At 45.5% G+C, this 10,122-nt stretch overlaps 1 long non-coding RNA gene across 1 annotated transcript; it reads right to left on the bottom strand.

Annotated features, from left to right (window-relative positions):
* Window positions 1-2,175: 2,175 nt before the first annotated feature.
* Window positions 2,176-3,504, bottom strand: LOC135371453 (uncharacterized). Its single transcript, XR_010415616.1, has 2 exons — window positions 2,921-3,504; window positions 2,176-2,321 (listed from the first exon to the last, which is right to left on the bottom strand). It is a non-coding gene; the product is annotated as an uncharacterized LOC135371453 (long non-coding RNA).
* Between the last annotated feature and the right edge of the window lie 6,618 nt (window positions 3,505-10,122).

Raw genomic sequence — 10,122 nt, 5'->3', positions numbered from 1 at the left:
GACTATGGTCGTCCCTCGGCGAAGCCGTAGGCACAGTCACAGCTCTTAATCGCGACACATTGTCTGCCACGATGTCACCCCCTGACGACGCCATACCCTGTTCCGCCCTACCGACTCATCTCGCTTCTTATTCACGCTATTGGCCACTGCTTCCCCCTTCTCCAACCCCTGCCTCCTGTTGTGCGCTTTCTGCAGCTGTCGTTTTTCTTATCTGCACACGCTAGGACCTGACTAACCTTTCCTCACTATCTTTTTGCAATAAACATATTCCCTCCCCTTTTATGTACGGCTTCCCCGCCAGCTATGACAACCAGTAGCGGAACTGTGACCAAGTTCGTGTTTGTTTTCCTTTTTGCCTATTTCTTCCCTTTTTTGTTAGTTTGTTTCTCTTTCTCTTTCTTTTTTCTTTGCTGGGAATAGCAAGCCACCGTAGCACAAACTAACCTTTCTCTCCCTTTTTTTTTAATGATAAGCATATATTTCTCTCCCTTCTTGATGAGTTTTTTTACCATTCTAGAAGGGGTAAGCGTATACCTCGTATACGCGTAGCTACGCTTAGCGTAGCTGTATTCGATATATGCCTTCGATAGAGTCCTGTAGCACGCATGATCTACCAAATGAGGAGTGAAATCTAGAATACTAAACTAGATAAGTGCAACACGCAAGTTTGGCACCACAGAAGAACAAGTCTGGACTGCAATACACATTTATTATCTATACCACGGAAAACAGGTAAAAAGAGTGAAATAGTACGTACGTTCAAATTTCAATCCGATCAAACCGGCTCGGGGATTAGTATCGATGTGCACAGCATCTGCTACCACACACAGCAAAAGGAAATGCAAACCCTAAAAGTCACAGTACCAGAGAAACGACACTGCAAGTTCTGACACATTAATATCATGACGCGTCAGTGCAGCATTTCGTTGAAAGCGGCTTTTCCAGCGTTCTAACGTCCAGCGGCCAATTTCCACGACGAAACTGCAAAACAAACCAGCACGTACGTTGTGACTCACTACGGAAACAATGGAATGACCCGTAAAACAACATGAGCTCACTTGTGTTTCAGCAAGATGGTATCCAGCCTACAAATGATAAAGAATTCCCTGAATTTAATGACTACATCGAACAAAGGTTACCGTACTCACGAGCGGCGGTGTGGGTGGACCTACTGCCAAATGCATTCAGCTCGAACAACGCTACCAAAAGTATCAATTCCTTGATAAGTCTGAGCTTCAACGTTTCAGTCACAGTTAAAACTTACAACCACACCGACTTGCGTTCGCCAAACTCAAAATTGACGCAAACCAGTAAATCGCGTAATGGTTACAACAGTGCGGCGGAATCAAACATGTTCACAAATAAGTTCCTTGTGTTGGTGAGGACTGACGATTCATGAGAGAGAGAGTGCGCCAATTTCATGTCATCACGGAAATGTACATCTGCGATTTAATGCGTTTAAACATCCAAGAAAATTGTGAACTACGTGTCCCATATGCGCGGATGAAAGTGGAAGGCGGCGCAGCGGCATAGAGGCCAGATCGCATGCCAGATCGTGTAAGAAGGAGTAAAATGCACGCGCTAGCCACTTCCCGGTAGGTGAGTACACATCCTACACGCCTTTGCTCTCAAACGAAGTGGAAAAGTACAATTTTTGTCTCGTTTTGCGAGGAGTAAATCTTACACGAATGGAGCACAAATGGAAAATATACATTTTTACCCTTTAAAAATACACTTTTGAGTAACAGTGTGGGTTCATTGGCGAGGAGGCTTTACGTCGTCAGTGGCTCGCGTGGAGATCTGAGGAACTAGCACTCTCGACATCCAGATCAGGTCACGACGTGTTGCGGGCGCACAGAACCCTATTGGAAATTCCTACTTGACTCCATATGGTATTATGACACCAGGTCCTACATGATGAAGGAACCTACATACAAATAGGATCCTGTTTAATTGTGGGTCCTACATGCAAATGCGATCCTACATATAAACAGGATCCTATTTGGTTGTGGGACCTACATGCAAATGCGATCCTACATATTAACAGGATCCTATTTGATTGTGGGACCTACGTTGGGTCCTACATGCAAATAGGTTCAAGTCTCTCGTTGTGATCCCGTATAATTTGTGCACCCTATTGTGCTGTGTATATTAGGAAATAACAAATCATGCCGCTTCTATTTTTTATTTTTTATTGATATCGTTCATCATCCCTGTGACATGTCTGTTGAACAATCACACTCTTGCCTGATGTACAGCGTCTTCAACACCTTTACAGATCATGCTAGATGACAGCTCTAAGATATATTTCTTGTAGGCATCTGAAACAATAAAGTGAGTTAGGAAGCTAGATTTAACAAAGGATAATACATTATGTGTCACATAAAATATGCCAAAACTCGTGCACAGGTTAACCAGACTTCCCACATATGCTGTTACTTGAGGTCCAAAGACAATGGCTTTGTTTGTTAGCGGTAAGATCAATTAACTATGACAACTGGGGCTACAGCAAGGGTGTCAGTAAGGCATTACCTGAACAGGGTGAAAACAATGCACGTTGAGTTATAATATCTGCAACTATTTACATTCTGTCATATTCCTTCCACACTCGGGGAAAATATGCATGACCCAAGCTGAGTTATTATGAATTAATAACCAAAAAAGGAAGATCTGTATCTTTAGAGCACCGGTACCCTGTAGCAGGGCCGCAGAAGCATCACACATGATATCAACCTGATGTTAAGTGATGATACAGGTTAACCAACAGGGTAAGAGCACAAGATTACAGATGGAGGATAAGGAAATAGGTAACAATAGGGTAATAATCGCACTGAGCGGATAAAGTTATAGGAACCCACATGCTAGGAAGAATACAAAGCAAAAGGTGCACGAAACATGACATTACATGCACACAACTAACCTTCAATTCACGAAATCCAACAGCTTTCGGTCTTCCAAGGTACACACACAGAAACAGGTCCAGATACCACTAGTAAGGCATGAAATACAGTCACAGCACTGCGGGGCACCAAAACCACCAAAACTACGACGAAAGACGCTTCCCGAACGAGAGCTCTCTGGACATGCGTCCGAACGCTTCTATGATTTCCCTTCCAAATGAGCTGGAGGAATTCCAAGCTCCAACGGCGCCACCTGGCTGTAACGGCTCTCTCCACCATGCTCTCCTCGCGCTACATCCAGAAAGCAGAAAGTCGCGCGTACGGGTGACCAGTGCCATTGGAAAGAGGACGTTTTTCCCGTCAAAATAAGTCTTCAATCACATTTCTACGCCAACAAACAACCGACATCGAAAAAAATGCCCCCAGCCCCATGTATAACGAGCCGCTTTTGCCATGTTTGTCCTCACTCGAGAATGGAGAGAGATAAAAAGATCCCGCAAGTTTCTAGCCGTTCGGTGTTCGGAGTGCACGAATCCATTAATAGGTGATTCAGATCTCCCACAGGGTTCAAACCTAAAAACAGGGACGAAGGTGCGCAGAAGGAGAGTCAACCTAAGGAATTTCGGGAATAACGCCATAACCTGTAGTAAATAGACGGAAGGTGCGAATTGAAAAGTTGTAGAGCAAAGAACGAAGAACACGCATGCAAAATTTCCAGTAAATTGGACGTTAGGTAAGCGAGATTACGGCACTAAAGGAACGGCACCCACGGAAGCGTCTCCGAGCGGCGTCAGCCAGACTTGCTGGCGCCAGTGCCATGACCCTCCAACTGCAAAGCCCATATCTGGGGAACGGAGAGTCTCGCGCTTACGGGATTAAAGCGGTTGGAAAGAGCACGTCAAGAGCTTCAAAACTATGTCAAACACGACTCTGTAGGTGCGATGGAAAACGTTTTAGGGGAAAAACAGCCGGCAGTCCCATGTATTGGGAGGAGTGTAAACACGGAAACCGGTAGCTCGAGAACCAGAAGACTTTGACAGCTGTAGTAAATTTTGCCACGTTCACCGAGTTGAGGCGAGTACACTCTAGAAAGATGAAAACTGTCCGACGAGGGCTTCCGTCCGAAAAAGGGCATCAAAGCTTAAAAAAACAGAGTTACGAACGCGTCTCTGCCCACAACCCCCGAACCGCTAAAGACCGACTCATGGTTCCATTTGACCGATCGTAGAGCGACTCAAGTCCTACTAGGACGGAAATTCTGGCGGCGACATGACCACCGGGGCGGATGTTACGGAGCTCCGAATGTATCGGAAGTGCAGACAGAGGCCTGGAATTTTCAAGTATCTCGACTACTCTTAGGATTTCCTGCGAGCCCTGAGAGTGCACGTGAAGGCGAAGGATTGGGGAATCCGTCACAACAAGCCACGTCCTGATAGAACCGGTTTAGTCGTAGAAATTAGACCGAAAACCCCATCGACACCGCAATGTCGCTCGATGGGGCTCAACCGCCACCTCGACCTGTTGCGCACTGTTGTCGAAGTTTGTGCTTAAATAGTACTCAAAGGAATGCACGCATCATTGTATGCTTGATGTTTCGTCGACTAGTAATGGGCATACTCTATGCATGTTCCATAAATGAATGCAACCAGTCCATTCAGTTGTTTTCAACCTAAAAAAATATATTCATTTGCAGTGGTTCTAATAGAATTCGCACTTGATAACCTGCCGTATGTGTGCGCGTTGGCAAACATGATTGAATATGACTAGTTCGTTCTGGGCCCCTGTTTTGAAGGAATCAAATAATGTTTGTTGCTGTGTTAATATATCACTTCCATATCTCAAAATAATTCCCCACGTCCTCCCCACATGAAACCAAACAGGCCACGTAAGATCTCCCATAGCTCCTTTTTGATGCCTTGTAGGATCCTACAAGTCTGCTACGTAGCCGGATATAGGCGATGTAGTGTCCTACAACTCTCCTATATTGCCGAATATGGGACAAGTAGGACACCACAACTATCCTACATAGCCTAATATGAGACATGTAGGATCCTATGACTCACCTATATGTGAATTAATATAGGACATGTAGGATCCCACAACTTTCCCACATGATACAAAATAGGACATAAAGGATCCTACATCAATTTGTATAGGATAAATAGGATCGCATACAACCTATTTGGCTTTTTTTCAACAGGGAATGTCTACATACTTGACAATGCCGTATAGTATAGGGTGAATCTAGCAAAGGTTACACATTTCGATCGAGCCATGACAATATAAGATGACGTCTCCGGCGGTTCAAATTTCGCAGACTGATAGTTTCGAGTTCTGAACCATTTTTTTTTCTTTTCGAATGCTTTCACTTTGTAGGAAAAAAAGGTAGAAGCAAAGCAAATTCTCACCCCATGCATTTCCTATGAGTTATACCGCCCGTAAACCGCCATTTTTTCCTCTGTCTGCTTCACATTCACATGACTACGTATAGGTGGCGCTGACTGGAGAGGAAGCAAAACCAGAACCAATGGAACAACCAGATAGACCAGGTGCGAGGTTTCGAGGCAGCGCCACCTATAGGTGGTGATGTGAACGGGAAGAAGGCAGAAGAAAAAATGGCGGTTCGCAGGCGGTAGGCGATAGGAAACGCATGAGGTGAGAATTTGCTTTGATTTTAACTGTTTTTTTTTCTTTAAAAAAATCGGTTGAAACTTGAGACGAATGACTATCAGTCTGCAAAGTTTCAAGCGCTAGAAACGTCATTTTCTGTTTTTACGACGGGATCAAAATGTGTAACCTTTGCTAAATTCACCCTGCACAACAGAATAGCAGAGCGCAAACTAGCTGGTGTACACTAGAAGACATAGCCCTGAACATGTGAATCCAGAAGATGTGGGTTCGAGTCCTACAGCTGGCTAACCTTTTCAGTGACTTTCATCTTTCATCAGATCCCTGAGTTTGGGGTAAAGGACACGGACGGAACACAAGTGGACCAGAAGAGACTCAAACCAACAAACACACAACGTCGTTCATGTTGGAGCGAAGCGGTGGTGGCGTGCTACTTCCCAGCAGTCTTCCTGCCTGAAAAACAAAGTACAAGTGAAAAAAAAAAAAAAAAAGGAACGAGTCGTACACGAACGTCACCGGTAGTCTCGTGCGGGCCACTGGCTGTTTTCCGGGCACCCGCTTTGTAACTTCTCCGTGCTACATGGATGGACCACAGAACTTCATAATAACTAGAAACCAAGCCAGCCAAGAGGGGGCATCTCAACATGAGAGCCGCCATGATCGATACGGTAGGCCTAGCGTCTTTCGAACAGTGTCTCCTACGAGTTCCGTGCGCCGTTCTTTCATGTCGCAGCACAAGGGTTAAACCGTACAATGCTCGTTCCCTGGGGAATCCAAGCGCACAGGTGATGGCAAACAAAACAAACACATTTCGCACACGGCATGGCACACGGAGCCCAGCGGAAGCGACTTGCATTGGATTGGACACCATTGCGGCGAACGCACCAGGTCTTCACACGTGGAAAGGCTGTGGCAAATCCAGCCGAATCGAAAATATCGATCATGGCGTCTCCCTGACTTAGACGTTGGGAGAGGGTCTTGCCTCGGTGCAACTCCTTTGCCCTCCTCCATCATTCTCTCTCCCAGCTATTCTTCTACCCTCTCCTTATGATTTCTATGGGATGGACGACCAGTCATCTGCTTCCTCGATTTCGTCCTAAAATGTTCACCAGCGGTAAAAGTGAAACCTACAGAAAGTCGTATACGAGGAATACCGGTGTGGTGGAGCCCAGTGTTGCTGGACTGCGTATCTGTGGAGGAGCGCCCAATCATGCAAATAAAAATATTAATTTTCTAATAACTCTGCCACTTGGGGATGAGAAATTGTATTCACTGAAATATCGTTCCGTACGGATTGATGTCGCAGTGTTACCTCAACACGTTTTTTTGTGCGGAGTGTCCCATCAACTGAGTCCAACATCCACCTGGCTGTAAAGCCGTTATGGGGACTTAATAACATTTACTATTTGTATTGCTATATCTTGTAAACGAGGACCTCCTGGACGTGATACACTGCATCCAAGCTGAGCACCATACTATAAAAAAAGAAAAAAAAAGAAAAGAAAGGTGGAGTAGTTATACCTTTTAGAACGTAACATAGTTGTCGCATGTTTTGCGCCTAAAAGGTAGCAAAGTTATTTATGCTACTTACGAATGATAGGGTTACTGCTTCTGATTCGGTGGGCGAGGGGGGCGTACGCCTTTTTGTAGCAACTTGGATGTATGATAATTGCTATTACAACCCTTTTACACCCTTTATTAGGCGCTATGTTTACCTAGGTGGTAACTATAGAAGTTACCACCTTGTCACACCATTTTTTCGTAGAGTGCAGATGAAAGCGCGCGCTGAAAGCACGTTGTCGGGTCGGTTCTGCTATAGCGGTCATGCTGCCATTGTGTGTTTTGAATGGGTGATTTCTTTCAGTTCGTTCTCTTTGCTCTTTTCAATGTGGCACGCATCGACATCTCATTCATGTGAAAACAATGGTAGGTAAGGTGAAGACGTTCGGTTTCTTTTCTACCGTCAGAGTCTTGCTTGACAGGTAACGCAGGTCTTGATGGTGCAGCCCCTGCAGCCCGTCTCGAAGGAATATACCTTGAGTGCAATACAAATACTGCAATATATTGTCAGATTAAAAATACTTATAATTCGTGGATCGTGGTGCTGTTTTCCGCGCAAATTACATACTAGAAGCAAATAGCTATGCTTGCAGTCAGGAGTATAGGTTGATACCACGGCAGAGGTGGGGACGTTACTTTTATTCTGTAATGTATTACTGTTACTCATTACTATTTCAGAAGCAATGCATCACATTACTCAGTGCTTTTTTGCGATCAGTAATGCATTAGTTTCATCAAGTTATGTAATACCTCCAGCATTACATCATGCTAGACGTCTATAATAAAGTTGGAAAACGTTGTATTCTTGTACAGTTCATGTTGGTTAGTGTCGGTGTATGTGGTTTTGTATTTTGTACAATCCTACTTGAGCGCCCGACAGGAGGGAAGTAGGATTTCCAAATGAATAAATAAAATAATAAAGCCCTGCATTAACCCGAATATTCCCCTAATCGGTACAAGTAAATATGCCCAGATGTGCATTAAGTATATGGTATAATATTTATTTCAACGCGGAGGTATGGCTGACAGTCAATCTTTTGTTACTATTGACTTGTCACAAGTGTGCAGGTGCATTTTTCTTTTCTCCCTTCATTATCCTGTTGCCGAAAAACGGAACAGGAGAAAAGGAGTGTAGGCATACATGAAAGGGACACTAAAGTGCGAAATTTTCTACTGGCGGAATTAAAGGTGCAGTTCCTTTGACGACAATACCGAGGGAAAAAGGTTTATGCGTTGCGTCGAACGTTCGTGATTTATCACGAAAAGGAACCGCAAGTTACGTTATCACTACCACTCTTTTTCTCAGGAAGGCCTCTAACTGGTCTCCTCAAACGACCTCTCACGATGATTGGACGAATCCTTCGAAGGGACAAATCAGAGCTCGCTCCGCAATGTCGGCCTATACACTGTGGTTTCTTTCGCGCATGAATCACGAGTGACGCAACCAATGCAAATCCGTTCCGTTTGTGTTGGTGTAAATGTAACGGCTTCTTTCATTCCGCAAGAACAAATTTGTGCATTTTACCGAGTATTCACACGGGCGACATCCTCCGGAAGGTTCTAATGGAACAAAGAGGGGGAAAATGTGCTCTCGGAGCTAAAGTTCCGCCCCGCGTTATTTTGAGCATTCACACGGTGCTGGAACATTCGGAGTGGCATATTGCGCACCTACCAGACGACACTTAGCAGACGACACTTAGCAGGCGACACTTAGCAGATGACACTCTGCAGACGACAGCGTCATCGTCTTTTCCCGTCGTCTGCTACCCAATATCTTGTGACTGTGTCGCAGGATATTCCCCTACGGTTAGCAGTGCCCGTGAAGACACGACGTTGAGCGCTCGCGCTCACGTGACAGCAGAAACCTATGACGTTTTTCGCACCTTCCGTTGCCGTATTCTGGGGAATGTCGCACGTGTTAATACACGGTTAGTGTCCATTTTAAGATCAAATAATTTCTGACCTCTATTTGCCCGTTCTTTTTTCTCTTCCAGCGGCTCTTGCGTCAAAGACGAGACCCCGCGATGAGACGCCAAAACACGGACGGCAGCTCGGCAAGGAGAGATTTACACGTATGACGTAAGCGGGCTTAAAAGCAGGGCTTGGAAAAACAGCTACACTGCCGGGAGTTTAGATGGGGGGAACGCGGAAGTTGTGAAGACGATGACGCAATTGCTCCCACGCCGCTTCATTTGCAAATGAAAAACAGTCACGAGAGCTGACGCGGGTAAAGCACGCGCTTCGCCTGAATATCTTGGCACGGGACTGGGCTTGACCAAAACAGAAGGATCCACTGGAAGTAAAGGTAGTTCAAGGTTGTTTTTCTCGTGGTAAGCTCCGCGGAATTGAAGCACGCTTATACACATGAGACATGGGACACCCCCATGCAACTGAAGTTTGAATACATTGGGCTGACTGGTGACGCGGTTTTTCCGAGTGATCTGCCTGTTGATCGGGAGGTTGCATGTGCGTTCGGAGGAAGTTTAGGGAAACAGAGCTGCCACCTCGAGTTGGGCAATAACTTGGCACAATATTGGCAATGCTGGTCAAATGTTGGTCATATATCGGGCCGGTATTGCCACTATGGATCCAATATGGGGCCGAGATGTTGTGTTGCCCGGCACTGGGGAGCATAGCGGGTGCCGGCATTGGAAGTCAGGTAGCTTCCTTGTCTCAACGGTCATCTTAGCCACTAACACAATGGAACTGGTACAATAAGCCGGTTGGGGAAACCCGTATATCATTTACCGTACCATCTCTGATTCTCTAGATTCCTCGGCCCTCCAGGACGACGTTGACAAAACTTCGCAGTGGTGTACAACATGGCAGCTACCGATTAACATAGACAAAGGCAAGGTCTTGTCGTTCGGACGCTGCAAAACAATGGAGCACAGTTACCGACTTGGACCCAGTGCACTGCAACGCGTCTCGTCCTACAAATATATTGGCGTGTACCTTTCTCACGACATCTCTTGGGCCAGACACATTTCCCACGTCGTCTCAACTGCTAACCATTCCCTGGGGTTTGTACGCC

Source organism: Ornithodoros turicata, chromosome 1, assembly GCF_037126465.1.
Source record: "Ornithodoros turicata isolate Travis chromosome 1, ASM3712646v1, whole genome shotgun sequence".
Taxonomy (NCBI): Eukaryota; Metazoa; Arthropoda; class Arachnida; order Ixodida; family Argasidae; genus Ornithodoros; species Ornithodoros turicata.
Note: the sequence above shows the minus strand (reverse complement) of the source record. Positions and strands in the feature narration are given on the sequence as shown.